Below are 16,512 nucleotides of genomic sequence, written 5' to 3' on the forward strand. Positions count from 1 at the left end.
TAATGCTTTACTTCTGCCTATGCAAAGTCTGAACACGTATGGAAGAAATGCATCACTGGGTGAGGCATAATTTGGGTAGCGAAAGTAAATTTCATCTAAACTAATCAAAACAAGTGCATATTTCTCTACGTGTGGCACACAGTAAAACAGTATTTTTAACAAAGCAAAAGGCTACATCCCTTTTTCTCAAAGTTTATTTCAATGAGTGTTATTTTCACAATAAGATATATGGCAGTGGCTGAAATCTCTGTATTCTAAAGCACGTTTATTAAAAAAACATTAGCAAAAAGAAAAGACAGCTTGCTGCACGATCCTCCACACTAATATATGTTATATTAGACATAATTCAATTCGTAATGTACAAAGCTGGTGTTCCTTTTCAGGTGTAAGACATTTAACTTACTAATGCTGACTTGTAAAATTGATGTTAGAGAAAACAAAACTCTCCTCTGTTGAATAACTGAGCGCCATAATTTTAGTGCTTCATAAATTTTCAGTTTTCATCAGTTTTGTGTGTACCTTTTTGAGTAAACCCTTGAACTAATTCAGTTATTCACAAATTATAACAGTTCTCCAAACCATTCACAGAAAACATTTTGATGTTGACAGCCTGCAGTTTGTCTGTCTGACTTGCCATAGCCGTATATCCTGCAGTTGCCCATATTACATCAGCTTCTGCTTTTCACAGCATCATTTATATTTTACATGTGAAATAAGATGTGAATGTAAAGTGCAGTCTTAAAGTAATTACTCTATTCAGCATTCAACAGGAGCTTACACTATTCCTTTTGCTCAACTGTCTGCTACCCAACAGTTGCACAGTGAAGGAGTGCAGAGATTTTCTTGTTTACCATGAAACTACACCAATTGGTACCAAACATGTGGCAGTCTAGGAATTAATCGATTCCCTGTCTCTAGATTGCTCCCAGTGTTACTTATTCATATCAGTAACAAGGGTTTTTTTGAGATATACCATGATAAATCTCAACGTTGCCATTCCTAGTTTGTTGAAGAGTCTTTTCTTCTCACTTTCCCCAGTGCCTAATGACTTCCTCTTCCTTGACTTGTCTCTCCCGGCTGACCCAAGGCTCCACCTGTGCAATCCCCAGATGTGCAGCCCATGACTTGCACAGGTTTCCTGGTTTTCCCACAAGAGGTCAGGGTTGTGTTATTAGAGTGTGCGGCCAAAGCAACAATTAGCACTCATTTTGATCATTTCATTGTATTGTTATCCCTATATACAGAGTGAGCAAGAAAGTTTCAACCTAATGCTTCTGACTGTATTAAAAATGTAAATGCTACTCTGACTTCATCATTATTATGTCGTTGGCTTTCTACCCAAGTGCACTAAAACTTAGTTGTTGGTGTTAGAAAATACTGTTACCTGTATGATCAGAGATGGAAATCTTTTACTTAGGTTGTGCAGTGTTCCCTGTATGTAGCACTTAGGGAATTTAACCTCAGAGCAAAAAAGCAGAAGGATTTGTAAATTTATTTTTCTGTGGATTTGCATTCCTTCTCCTTTTAATCTTCCCATCCCACGAAAATAATCCCTCTTTTCTCATCACACATAAGACGTACACACACGATGGGTAGGCAGATTTCTGGCATGTGCTGATGGCTTGGTTAGCCAGTACTTGGACATTTGGATGCTGTCACTTGGAAAATTATAATTAAAGAAGTGTTCATCTCACTTTTCCTTTAGGCTGAGTAGAACTATGGAGGGTCTGTAGTCCTTGTTAATTAAAAGCAAAAAGGCCCACTTGTAGGATCTTAGTAACTTAGATATTTTTACCCTCTACAAATGCAGTTTAAAAAGCAGCCAGTGCTTTCAAAAGTACTGTAAGAACATTTTCAAACAGAGGTATGAGAATGATGGACAGGGAATATATTGCATGTTTCCTTAGAAAACCATGCTAAAAATAAAAAATACCAAGCAGAGTCAATGTGAGAAGTATGAAAATAGTAGACAAATTCTAAAGCGTGACGAAGTTTCCTTTCTAGGAACTTATTTTATAGACCTGGTCTATGATAAAAGTAAAGTAGACCTTACATAATGAAAAAACTTAGCGTAGCACAAAACATTGTTTACACATATTTAAACCACTTAGTTTTATTTCTGATTAACGTCTATAGTGATACATTGTCTGCTAAGTCATTAATTAGGCACGTTTTTTAACTCCGTAGATGTACTTGTTAGGACATTGATTGGAGAGCAGACAGATAATTTTAAATGGGAAAAGGTAAAAAAGAAGGGGGAGATGGAAAAAAAGAAAGGAAAGAAGAAAAAAGCATCGTAAATTTAAAAAGCACAGCGTGTCTTTTTCTATTTTACAGCCAGTGTCCTTACATGATTATTGCTTGGTGGCATGTTTGAGTTGCCCAAGGATAGAAATGTCGATACAAACACAATTTTCAGCATAATTCAAATAGAATTAACACTTACAGGCGCTTCAGTTCTGAAAGTCCATGGAAGGCCCCTGGCTCAATTGTGCTGATCAAATTATTCTTCAGATCTCTAGAGAGACATAAAGCAGGAGCAATTAATTATCACTTTACTTACTGTACTGCTGTTATACATGAGGAGTGTGAAATGCAATGTAATTCTAACCTTTGTCCTAGCTAAAACCAAGAATTAATTTCTTTTAAATAGTAACACCAAAAACATTACATCATTTGCAGTTTATAAAAACATATTTTTCCCAGTAACATGGTTAAGATTAGACGTTAAAAAAAAAATTCTGCTTGTTTTAATTCTTCTCATATTTGTACTTTTGAAAACAAACTTACCAGCCATTCTTGCCCCAGGAAAAATGTTTTAATTAATGAGTGAATAAAATAATCAGTCAGCAAAGCGAGAGCCTTTTAGTTTGCTCATTCATTGTGATGTGCACTTCACACTTAATAAATTCTCATTTCCACCTAATGTAGGCAAAGCAGCTGGCATGTGAGACATAAACAGATAGGTCCTGAAATACAAGCAATTTCTCATATATGGCAGATAGGTGCTTCATTTTGCACTTGGTGACAATCCAGAGGACCGGTTGTTGCACAGATAAAGAATATTTCACTGGCATTAGTAATCTCATCTGCTCTTGCTGCAGTGCTTGGGGCCATGACATTGCTCTCAGCTCAGTCCCCACAGAGATTTACTACTGAATTGTCCCAAGACTCTTAGTGGTGTGAACCCTGAGGAAATGCCTTCAGTGCAATTAGATAAGCAGGCCTAGGAGATAAATGCTGTAAATTCTTGTGGAGTCAGTGTTCATCTTCTGACAATTTGCAATTCATAGGGAATGACTGGTGTGCAATAATATCAGTGTTGTTTCTCTGACGGGCCACTTCCAGCACATTACAGCACATACACTGCTTGACTCTGCCAAAGTATGGATGTATCAACAGCCACACGAGCCATCTTATTTATGACTTTTTATTTTACTGCAAATAAAATGCACACTAGGTGAAATCTTGGTTCCACTAACTGTGATTGCCCTCAATAGGGCAAGATTTCATGCCAAATGTTTAGTTCACAGGAGGGTATATTTCAATTTCAAAGTCAAAATCATAAATAAGTATTTCTGTACTTTGGTAGTCATTTTTGTAGATCTTTTGAATACAGTTCCAAAAATTTGTGTGGCACACCCATTCGTTTTAGTGATGATGATGATGAGCGATCTGTCCCTAACAAAGGTCTCAGTCAGACTCTTAATGGTCAAGTTCAGTGTTCAGCTTGCAACATGCGACACTCAGAGTCCTTAAGAAGGTGATAAGACATTCTGATTACTTATGTACAAGACATTTTGTCTTACATATATGAAATGCAGAGCTATCAAATGCACAGCAGATTGACTGCAATTCTGATGGAGAAAAACCCTCGAGGTCCTTATCATCTCAGTTTAGAAAGTGTACCTAGATATTCAGTTGCTTAAGCTGTAAAATCCTAACTGTAAAGAAAGCTCAAGATTTGTCAAAGTCTACTCAGCTCAAAGTTTATGCTGCATAATTGGCAAAGTATGATACACAAGTATGATACATGGCAATGTCGCCTGTCCAATATTTTTAGATTACCATTTCTTCTTTGTTCCAGCTTGCTCTACATAGTGCTTTCATCATGAATATGTGTTGCTCTTGATCTTGTGACATTATTGAAAAAAGCAAAGAACCAGGAGAAAGGTAAGAAGGGAGTTATTTATTTAAAATTGAAATCAAACAATAGGCTATGCTTTAAGTCTTTTTAAAATGCAAGTACTGCAAAGCATACAGGTTTAATTGTTAAGAGTATCCGCGATTAAGTAACTTATCTGAAGTTACAAGCATTCGTAAAGCTATGAAATATATTAGAAAAATTTTTAGCCATGCATGTCTGAAACCCAGTGGTTTAGTTTCTTACTGGTTTTATCTTGCCTTGTTTTAGATATTTCAAAGTTCCTCTTTTTCAGTTGCTGTTTTCACTAATAAACCATTATCTGTTTATTATGCAAATAAAATAAATTTGATAAAATATGCTAATCTCAGTCCAACACAAATGCAATGGGTATTACAAGAACATATTAAAACTGCACCAACTATTCCAGTTGTCAAGTAACTTTTAAAGAACAATGCACAAATGTATGCATATATAGATACATTAAGCATACACGTTACATTGCATAGGTCATTTGCCTGAGCCACAATGGCAGTCCCTCACTTGTTGCTAAGCTAGTAAAAAGCATAAAACCCAGAAGTCCTTCCTTTTCCCTGCTACTGTGCAGTGCAGAGATAAGTATGCCTGGGAAAGGGAGTGAATCAGAGCCAATAAAATTCCCCATAGTCTCAAGAAATCAGCAATATGAGCCGTAGGCAAGGGGAGAAAAGGTGGCACATAGGAGGGGAGAGAAAAAGGAAAGTGTCCGTTCAGGAGACAGGTAGAGGTTTTGGCTGGGATAGGGTTAAATTTCTTCCTAGTGCTGTGTTTTGGATTTAGTATGAGGAGAATGTTGATAACACACTGATGTTTTCAGTTGTTGCTAAGTGCCCTCCTAGTCCAAGCACAGCTCCCGTGCCTACTGACTGAGATAGGTACACAAGATGGGAGGGAACATAATAAGGACAGCCAGCCCAGCTGGCCAATGGGGTATTCCATACCATGTGACGTCATGCGCAGTATATGAATGGTAGGTGTGATCCAGAAAGTACCAATCGCTACTTGATTATCGGTCAGCACGGGTGGTGAGCAATTGCATTGTGCATCACTCATTTTGTATATTCTAACATTATTATTATTATTTTCCCTTTTCTGTTCTATTAAACTGTCTTTATCTCAACTCACAGGTTTTTCTCACTCTTACCCTTCCGATTCTCTCCCTGCCCCACCGGCGGGGGGAGTGAGCGAGCGGCTGCGTGGTATTTGGCTGCTTGCCAGGTTAAACCACGACAAGGTGCCAGAAAGGGTCAGAGCTTAGGCAAGGACCTTGATGGTGATTTGAGCGTTCACAAGAAAGCTGCACAGTCTGTGACTATTTTAGGCATAGGTCTAAGCTCTTTCCTTTCTCCTGGAAATCACATAAGCAAAACAATGGCAGAAACACAGACGTCAAGGTTGGTGCTTGCACTCATTCTTATCTGGCAAAGCACACAACAACCCCACGGACAACAGAGAGGAATTAGGGGCTACAGCCATCCTCCTGTGGGTATTCTGCCCTTCTCCCTATTCCCTAACCCAGGCAAAGCAGTTGATGGTTTAGGATTTTTGCTGTGTGGGTGAGCCAAAGCCTCATTTTTTTAACCTTCAAAAATTCAGTACTAAACAGTTTGGTCTACTCTAGTTCTGTTCACATCAAACATCAGGGCTTAGCTTTCCCTAGACAGCACTACTGACAATATCTTCATGAATGAAGCGTAGATCCTTTTGCTTGTTCAGTATGTTAAAAATCTAACTACTCAGGTTGAAGGAAGTTCTTTAACTTGCAGGAGTCTACATGGAAAAGACTGGAAGGACACTGTTCTCGTCAGGTGGACTTCTGTATTACTAAAACTTAAAAGACAAACAAACAAAACGTAACAAAAACTCCAACCCAATACTATAAATCCTTTGGATCTATGCTGCTTTTTCCCAGGCTTTACTCTGGACACATTTGAAAACCACTTAAGAGGCATAGCTCAGAGCAAATATCTACATTTTAGGCAGGGGAAACTGACAGTTTTTATCATTAATCTCTATATCAATTACACACATTCTGTGTTCACTGACAACTCATCTAAATGCTCTGCAAGTTGTAATTAGGTGAAGTGATCATCTCTTATAGCCAACAGTGGTAACAGCTCACAACAAATATAAGAGAGTCAGTACGAGTGGCAAATTGTTGGCAGACGAGTTTTAATGCCAGTCAAAATAACCAAGTAGACAAAAGGTCTTCCATTTACTGAAATCCTCTGTGTTCTAGTTTATGGAAACTCTGCTCTGTTTCCCCCTAACTTGTAACCACATAGGAAAAACCAGCATAATCCTAAACTATCATCTACAGGAGGAAAAAAGGCCAATTTAATGTTAGTAGAAGGCAGACCATTTCAAGGAAAAGTGTCCATCACTTGCACTGTCCCAAACAAGACATCTGGTCTTCTTATTTTGGAAATTACACTTAAATTAGGTTGGTCATTTTAGTAAGGATATTCTCAGAAAATTGTAGATGATTATACTACCCACAATCCTGGCACTTTCTTAGTAATTAACATTATTCCATAATGTTTCTGTATACTTCTGGCCTAACAAAATAGGTGTTTTCTTCCTTGTTGTCCTTGAAGACTAAAATGTGATTTAAATAAATAAATAAAATTACCACAACTGTTCATCACTTACAATTCTTGCTTCTGCATTAGGAGAATCTATTTACTTGCCTCCCACTTGTATTTTTTACAAAATTACTTTTATTAAAATATTAAATTATCTTCTCCCATTTTCTAATTTAGCAAAGAGTTTGTTATAGTGAAGCCTTATAGCCATGAAAATCAACTTTCACTGAGCTAAATAAAGAAACCAGAGTAAATTTGGTTGTATGTTTACATTTTTTCCCCAAGAGCTACTGCTGAGGTTTGGCAAAAGGTCATGATCCAAGGCATGCCAAACAGCAGCCCAGCCTGGGCCACACACATGCACACATGCATACATACCATGCAAATGATTTTATCATCAACCAGAAGAGAAAAGGGAAAGAACCCCAGTATCATAATATTGAATGACCACAGCATGACCCAGTTGAAGTCCAAAAGGAGAGCATTTTCTAACTAACAGTTATGGTTTTGCATCATTTCTGATGCAGCATTCTAACTTTAAAGTATCTATTCTGAATCTGAATGACGTGTCATTAGTGGTGTGGTGTATATATCTAGTGGCATGACCTGAAAATAAATCAAAACCAAGTGCCCTGCACAATTACAGATAGATGGAAGATACATGAAGTTAGCTGTAGTCATAACAACTGCAGCACTTAAATCAAGGCTGCACAAAAATGAAATACTACAATTTTTTTTTAAATATGTTTCCCCCAATTTTATTACAGTTGCTAGATATACTTACTGCATGGTACTCTGATCTTAACTAGACCTGAATAGGTTAAAGAACAATATAAAGTGGACCATGTTATCTAAAAACCAATCTCAAATGGTTACAGTAAGTTAACTTTTCATTTACAAGTCTGAACTTGGACAAATTACGTACAATAACCGTTAAGTACTGTCTTCCTACATATATGTAGATAATTTGTATGTATATGCAAATAATAGTCCCACAGGTAAAAACACTCGAGGATTCTTTTACTAAGTATCACAAGCTGCTGGGAGTTTATCATCTCACACATTAATCTTTGAACCGAGTTTTACTTACTAAAGACATTTAAGAGGAGTTACCTCAACAAAAACAGCTGACATAAGGAGGGGAAATCTGTGTTTGAAATATTCAGTTCCTGATGGCTTAGCTGAGAGGTAAATGAAACAAGAGGAAGAGGCTACTAATGGGACTTACAAGAACATTTATAGCTATTCCAGGCCTCACAGCTATTAGCCATCTTCCGTGGCCAAATCCCTGATTATCTAAATGTGTTCTTGAGATTCTTGATGCTTCAAGTTCACAGTATGCACTTACACAGTACAAAACATAGTGGGAAAAATCGCTAAAATATACACAGTCCATTAACAAAAGAATCAATTTATCTTAAACTACATTCTGACATTTTGGGCATTTTGTACCAACATCTATGCCTTCAGACACTGCAGATTCTTCCCCCAACTTACAATATCTGTACTGTAGATATTATGAATACATATTCATAACAAGAATGTTCAACTAATTCCACTACTTTGTTCAAATTCCTGACATCGATACATCTTTCATAAAAAATTATAGGTTGTACCAAGAGGACATCTGTGTTTAGAAAGCTGTCATTATGGTGCTGCAAACTTTCCAAAAAAGCTCTGAGAAGAGCAACCAGTTGTTGAGCAGACGCCAAATACCAGTGAAATATGACTGACTTTCCACATTTTGCATGTTACTATGAAACAACAGAAAAAAAAAAATAGGTCACATCATCTACTTCTTTCTCATGCAAAATATTCCAGCTAAACTAAATGACACCTTTGCCCAAGAAATGAATGCAGATTTGGGACCCTTGAAGAAGATTCACTTTTAAAAATCATTATGATCACGATGGTAGGAAAGAGGCATAACCAATGATGAAAGACAACATTTAGCACCTATCCTGCAGTCACAACAGCAACTGTCAGAGTTAGCAGTCTGGATACAGGAACAAAGAATTAAGATGATATTGGTAAAATGTGTCTGAAGACATTTCAAACGCACCCATCTGTACAGTACCTATCAGGAGCCAGTGATTCATTATTATACTTTGATGGCCTGGATATTATCAAAACTTATTTTCATCTCCATTGTTGGTGAATGCATTGTCGGCCACACACTGTAGACCAAGAAACAGGCAGGTTAAGCAATATCCATTACCTGGTATCATCACCAGTAACTAAAGCGCTCCCATGAAACTCCAGAGCTCTTGTTTATTGTTTTTTTTATGACGAGAGTAGATATTTAATCTACTTTCCAGAAAAATTATGGTTCCGTTGCAGTTAAGTTTCAAAACACAGGGATAAATCTTTTTTAAGGTTATTCCCACAAGATAATAAACATAAACATGCACATAAACATGGACAATAATTGTCCAATAACGGTCTGCCTTTGCAGACACAAAGGCTACAGGTCTTTTGTTTGTTTAGGATGTTGGTGCTTGTTGATATGCATTTTCCTTTAATTTTCTTTCTTAATCCAAGCCATTACTGGTTGGATTACCTAAAACAATAGACCCTAAGGACTGGACAAAAAAAATAACTGCTGCCCGCTCAAGGTACTAATGAATGATCGGAAGTTTCAAACCAGTCACTTGATGGCAATAATGACATATAGAATAACAGAAAGGTCATCACATTTTTGTTTTTTAATTTAAGGACGATGACTCACTCACATCAAATGTGCTGTGTAATTTGGCAGTTATTCATTATTTAGGAACATGCCTAAAAATGTTAAACAAAGTGCCAATAATGGCAGCTGAAACAAAACAGATACAGGCTTTATGGCAGTTTGCTTGCTCAAAGTATCCCACAGAATGTTACAAAGTATTTCGTTTTAACAGTAATAATCACAGAGCAAGAATATAAGGCTCACGCCCCAGTGTACAGCAATAGATTTGGCGTAACGTTGATTATGATAGCAGAGCTTGTGTCTATCCATAACTATGTAGAGACGTGATGAGCACAGAAACCTTTGGTGAAAGGTGGCTGAAAAGAGCCAGAGGCTTCCTTAATTTCAGCACCCATTGGGACTTCTCTGTGTGTTCATGCCTAGAAGGCAGTTCAGCATGGTTTAGGTTTCTTGACACGTGCTCCACTCCTTTTGAAAAAAGGCTAACCGTTGGGGGAAAAAGAAGAAAAAAAAAAATCAGTTCTGAGCAGAATTCCAACCTGTGAGAAAACAGCTTGCAGAAGAAGTGGAAAAGTAGGGAAAAAAGCATACTCAACTTATTTCTTTTTTAAGTGAAGTACAAAGTGCACAGACCAAACAAAATGTAAAACAGACACTTAGAAAGCGAATAAAATATACCTTCTACTGAGAAAGGTTTAAACTCCAGTGTAGGAATTGTTTTTCCACATTCTAAGACTGCGCTTATTTGCCTGTTACAGATTTCCAGCAATGTGTATTCAACATTCTTAGGTCAAATTTCAAACTCTGGAATCACAGTTTAACAGCATAATTACAATTTTGAAAATGAAATATTGGAAATTTATCCAGTATTTTCAGAAGTGCATCCGATTTAATTTTCCATAATAAAATAGGGAGATTTGCGTTTTTACACTAAATTATCAGAAGTAGCAGGGTAATGAAAATGCGTTTTATTAGTGATGAGAACCATAAAATATACAAACCATTGTATCATGGAGTTTTGGGTGGGTTTTTTTTTAAAGTAAATGTTTGATTCTTTTTCTGTTACTAAACCAATATTATCTTTCCTATAATGTTTATTTTATTGCAGTGTTTTTGTAAGACAGAAGTAAACACTTCTAAAAATAAGGTGATTCAATTATATAACACGTCAAGGAGGGACTCCATCTTTCTGCCTGCTTACTATTTCTATGTAATTGCATTAAAAGAGTAAGAACCTCAATTAACAATATCACAAAGAACATAGTCACTGATTATATACTGAATCCTAAGCGACCTGCAGTCATTATTTAGCTCATGATGGGAGATGGACAGGACAACACTGCAATAACCTTCACCCATCTCCAGGAACGAGTACTCTCAAAGCCATTCTTCCTGTTTACCTGGGAATTTGGCAATGCCCAGATACATTCCAGCATCACCTAGAGCAGGAAGGTTTTTCCAGATAAGGAGGGGAAAAAATTAAAAATAGAGACCATTTGAACATTTAATTCAGCCACCGTTAGAGGGAACATTAATTACATAGAAATCCTGTCAATTTAAACTGTCAATAAGAAGTGGCTTAAGGATAACAGGGTAGAATTGTCTATAAGCAGTTTAGCTCAGAGGAATTAAATCTTAGTAAAAGACTGGTCTGGGAATCCTTCCCCGGAAGCCTCTGTTTTATATAAACTGAGACTTTGGTAATAACTTAGACAAATTTAAGTAATTTTAAAAACAACCATGTGTGCCAATAATAAGGCATGCAGAATTATCTTCTGCAGAAATCAGGGTTAATGAGTATCCTCTTCAGTGACTCTGAAGAACTTCCTTGAGTATTTTCACTGCACAGTTTTTACATTTTCACTTTCCTGCAGGTACTTGCAGAAATTTTAAAATACTTTTTGCTAAAATTTCACATGAAATACGGATGAATGATAGAGCAAACTAGAAGGTTGAAAAGTAAGGAGACCAGAGAATCTATATGAATGTACAATCTCTAGACATTCTTTAAGCTCACCGCCATATACTTTATATGCTATACAATGCCTATGTTGTGAGATTTTCAAGTAAAAATTATTTTAAACAAACTGAAGAAATTATATTTCTTCTACCTCAGAAGTGCCAGACTGATAATAATTTCAAGCCAAAACCTCTCCTATTAAAATAATAAGAAGTCGGCACATACTTCAAAACTTGTCCCTGGTGGTCCCACTTGAAATGTTCTTTTTCAATTATTTCCATGCTTTGTTGTTTTTTTCCAACAAAATTACAGTTTTTTAGAATACATCTTCTTTTGTTTATATAAATGTCTCAGTTATTCAGCTCTAGAATATGTAAAGATTATTAAGAAAAAACAAAACAAAAATCAACACAGCCATAATAACACACAATAGCAGCTGGGGCCACAGGAACACCCACAGGTCTTCAAGCCCTGAAAGCATACCAAAAAATGGAGGAAACAGGAAAGGAAGGACAAAAAAAGGATGCAGGGAAAGAAGGAATATGTTATTGTTGGAGATAATTATTGCTGAACGCTGTTAGTATGTTTTGTTCAGTTAGATATCACTTCCTTTTCTATCCTTCTCACCGCAGAGAGTAATAAAACTTCTTTTCCAAGCTTGTTTTTTTAATACCTTCCTTCATGGCATCTCTTATCCTACCTTCTTCACATTACCCCTCCCTCAGCCCCTCAGAAACGGTGCTTTGTTTCCACAGTCTTCCTACGGAAGGCCAGGGACGCCGCTATTCTCTCCCACAAATAATTCAGTTTATTCGTCAAAACCTCATTCAGGCATGAAGGGGGCAGAAAAACTCACAGGTGCTTTGGGGAGCCACAACCCAATTTCTCTGCTCCCTGCCTAGCCAGCTGTGCCACGCTGGTTTCCTAATGAGTTATTTTGTTTTCAGTTAGTTGTGGAAGTGAATTAAGGACCATGTTTCCCAGTAAAGCGCACATGCTATATTGAGAATAAGAGCATACAGATGGGATTAATCAGCAATGGATATCTCACTTTAAAGCTCAGAGTCATGCCCATATATGATAAATCCTAATACAATTATTTCCCTACCAAAAAACCTGTTACTACCTTCCAGTGTTGCTAGAACTAGAAGTATTAAGGAAGAAACTTTGGTGGCAGCAAAGGTGCTTTATAGTGGCTATTTTAACACATGTATTTATAAATCTCCACTTGATACATCTTAAAGGATGACAGCATCTGACACAAATCATGTGTTATCTTAATGACATCACTATATAAAACGTCAGATGAGATATCATACAGCTGAGATGGCTGACTGCACATCAGACTTACAGAACTATTTGTGGTCCTAATGGGAAACAGGAGCTTAGATGCTCATAAATTCAATTAAGTGCCTTCCTGAAATACAGCTAAACTTCATGTTACATAAATTTAAAAAAAAATAATTATCTGTTATTTAAACAGCTCTATAACTTTACAAGTTAGTTTATTTTATATTCCTGTCATTTATGACTACTAATATTGACTTTTTATATACACCTTATAGTTTTTCTAATGTGCAATGCCCTGATAAATCTATTAATGACTGTGCTATAGCAAAAATAATCTTAGTGTCTAATCAACCACTTTGTTCAACTATACAAGTAATAATTTATATTGCAACAAAATGAGGACTTAACAGCAAGTGGCCAGGCAAAACTCCTAAGAAACACTGCAAAGTGTTTTTACACACCTGCATTTTAAGAGGTGTATGAAAATAACTCCTTGTAATAATAACTCTTACATCTAATAAATGTATCTAAACGAGTACACCATTAGACTATTCTAGGTTAGGAATACAGCTACAGTCGACCCTGAGGAACTGGTATTGTATTTAATTGTACAGGTGCTTTGCACTGACTGACAACACAGGGAAGATGCTTTTCATTCTAACTTGACAGCAAAAGTCATCTCCAAATTATGACCTTTCATTCCTGCCTACGGTTGTCTAATACAACTTTCTTTCACTCTGTTTCTAAACAATTCACTCACTTTTAACCACTAGTGATTTTCCCTATATTTATTTCCCTTTGCTTACATTGCTATCCACTGAATTTCAAGCAGAAATTCCTGGCTTTTGTCATGTTCTACATATTTTGTATTCGTGCAACAACAACGTAATAATTTTGAAGATTTTTTTTCCATTAAAATTTTTAATAAAAATATGTCTTACATTCATTCCTCCCACTTTGAAACGTTTTTCTTTTACACCTGAAAAGATACATACAGTATGTTTTGCCCTTTTAAAAAATGATGAATCCAGTACCTACTCATAAAACACATCACAGTACTAGAGTGTGATCTAAATGCTGTTTAGCCAAAAATAAAAAAAGCTTCTTAATATTCTTATCTAGCAAAATGAATTATTGAATTGTGGATTATGACCATCACTTGCAAACATTATTCTTACTAAACAAATCTGATAATCTTAATCTTTTCTATAGTCCTGTTATGAACTGTTTAAGTACTAGGATAATTAATGTAATATAAATGATTATATAAAGGCACAACTGTCTTGATTATACAAGGGAGATAGGGAGCACAAAGATAATGGCCATTGCACCAGTAAAATATGATGGCATGGAGGACTCTTCAAGTATTTCAATTACATACTACATCAAATTTTAATAATTATGTAAATACTGTCAAGGCAAATTAGACCTTGTATTCCAAATGTCTCCTGCATCTCTTCATGAAGGAAACTTTCACAGATAAGGCTTTACTAATCCTTCATAAACTAAGCGTTATACTACCATACATCAGTAGGACAAGACTTTTCTTGTTCTTTCAAAGTTTCAAATAATATGACCAACCGAACAACATCCACCTATGGAAAATTTAGAAAGCACTGTAACTTTTATTATTTTATGTTGATTCAATTACAAAATTATATTCTTTTATTTGAAAAAATATTTACTGTTTAGTATGCAGTTTGTGTTGCAGTACGTAAACCTCTCAACTGGTCTTCTGCAAAAGCATCTCTCCTCAATGGCTACTTCACTTGTCAAGAAAACGAAACCTGACCCTGGACCCTACTGTATTTCTCTCTCATTCAAAAACACTAAAATATTTCTTCCTTTAGGAGAGATTTATTAATGGGGAAACAATGCTTTTTCAAATTAGCATTTCCCTTCTAAGTTGCCATTTTTTTCAAGCGATCTCAAACCTTCTCAGCTGAAACCCAACTAACTGTGCTTCATGTTGATTTCAATTCTAGGTAATTGTGACTTAAAGTTCACTATAACTATTTGTGAACTAGCAGAATCTGACCTTTTTATTAAAACATGACTGTGAATCTCCCTAACAGATGGCCTAGTGTGAAACTGGTTTATCAGGGAGCAGGTCACTTTTTGACTTTTCTAAGGTCAATACCAAATTTTGAATTCATCCTTTTCCTGAAAACTCTGAAAATAATTCAGCTCAACAGATCAGCAACAGTTGCCAGAGAGCTCAATAAATAGTGCATATGTTGTTTTCTGGAGATCTTCCTTTTGTAGGTTATTTTCATTTAGCCATAAATTGAGACATAAAAAATCTGTTATATTTATATAAGCAGTATCAGTAAAGAATGCTGAGACACAGCTAGACAAATCACATAAAGTATCCACAAACAGGAGTACAAACATTTCTGAAATAAAAAGCAGGACTGGATAATCTCATCTTCAAATCAATTGACCTGAATGGCAGAAATAATTTTCAACACTTTTAAATACTCAAATCATATCAAACTCAGAAATTAGCAGAACCACAGTAATATCTACTGGCCACCCAAAGCATGATGGGAAAAGTGCTGGCCCAGGGCCAAAAAAGCACTTAGGCCGTCTAAAGTGAAACCTAAGTGGAACATAGGTACTAAGTCCCAGGGCGCAGTCCTAGTCACAGCCCCCTCTTCACCTCCTACATGTTCGAATGGCTGCAGGTACCTTAGCCTTCACCTTTCAAGTTCCTGAAGCGCAGAAAGGGTGCTGGGCCTGCCGAACACTTCAGAGCTGGTCTCATACAAAAGCTCTTTTGGGATTTGCAGACAAGACCTGCCCGCACCACAGCTCTCTGCAGGGCCAGGCAGGCTAAGGGGATGCACTCAGCAAAGCCACAAAAACAAAGCAAGCCCAGCATCCCCGAGAATGGTGGAGGGGTGAGGAGGTGTTGCCATCCATCTTTTCTATGACAACCTTGCGATTAGAGCTGGGGAAATGAAAGACACTGTTTCAGTGCCGTCCTCGCCCCAAAGGGATGCATACCTACATTTAGGACACACGGGACCTGAAGAAACAGGCAGGAGTCTCTGTTCCCTAAAACAGTATTTCTGTATTTTATCAGATGACTGTTTATAGCAAAACCCATTTTCTCCTTGTTGATGAAATACCCTTGGCACTTGACCGCTTCTGTTTTTTTCTTTCTGGCGCCATAAATCTTAAACGTTTGACTGCGTATTGGCACAACTCCACTTCAGCCGGACCTACATCCCAGTTAAGCCCTTCCCACAGAAGGAGCAAATGTGCAATGTGCTCAGGCTGAGGAGGCTGAACCCGAGTCCTTCTCTTCCCAAGCAGATACTCCAGCCAGTAGGCTAGTATAGAAAGAACAAATTACTTCCTTTTACGACCAGGTTTCGGAAGAAAATATGGAGGCAGTTATGCCTATAAAGAGGAATGGCTTCAGAAGAAGTATTAGGTTGCAAATCCCAGTCCCACAAAGGCTTCTAACTTAGGGCTGCACCGGAAAAAATCATGTCAGGCTTCAGCATTTCTGTAAGCCACTCGGTGTCTGTTTAGTCCCTCAGCACAATGGCTGGTTTGGATCCTCTTTTTACACACCTAATTTTCCCTGTTCGCTGTATAAAGGCTTAGGCCTCCAAAGAATAGATGAGAATTACATTTTGAAAATATCTGTGCTACGCATGACAGTACTGAGAACCACTAAGTCTACTGTATCTTGTTGCTGATGGGAGCCTTAGTGACTTCCTCAGCTAGCAAGCTGCTAAATTTTCTGTTTAAGGGCTGTATGTATTATTTACTACCCATTTGGCTGGGGTTT

This window comes from Calonectris borealis, chromosome 7, assembly GCF_964195595.1.
Source record: "Calonectris borealis chromosome 7, bCalBor7.hap1.2, whole genome shotgun sequence".
NCBI lineage: Eukaryota > Metazoa > Chordata > Aves > Procellariiformes > Procellariidae > Calonectris > Calonectris borealis.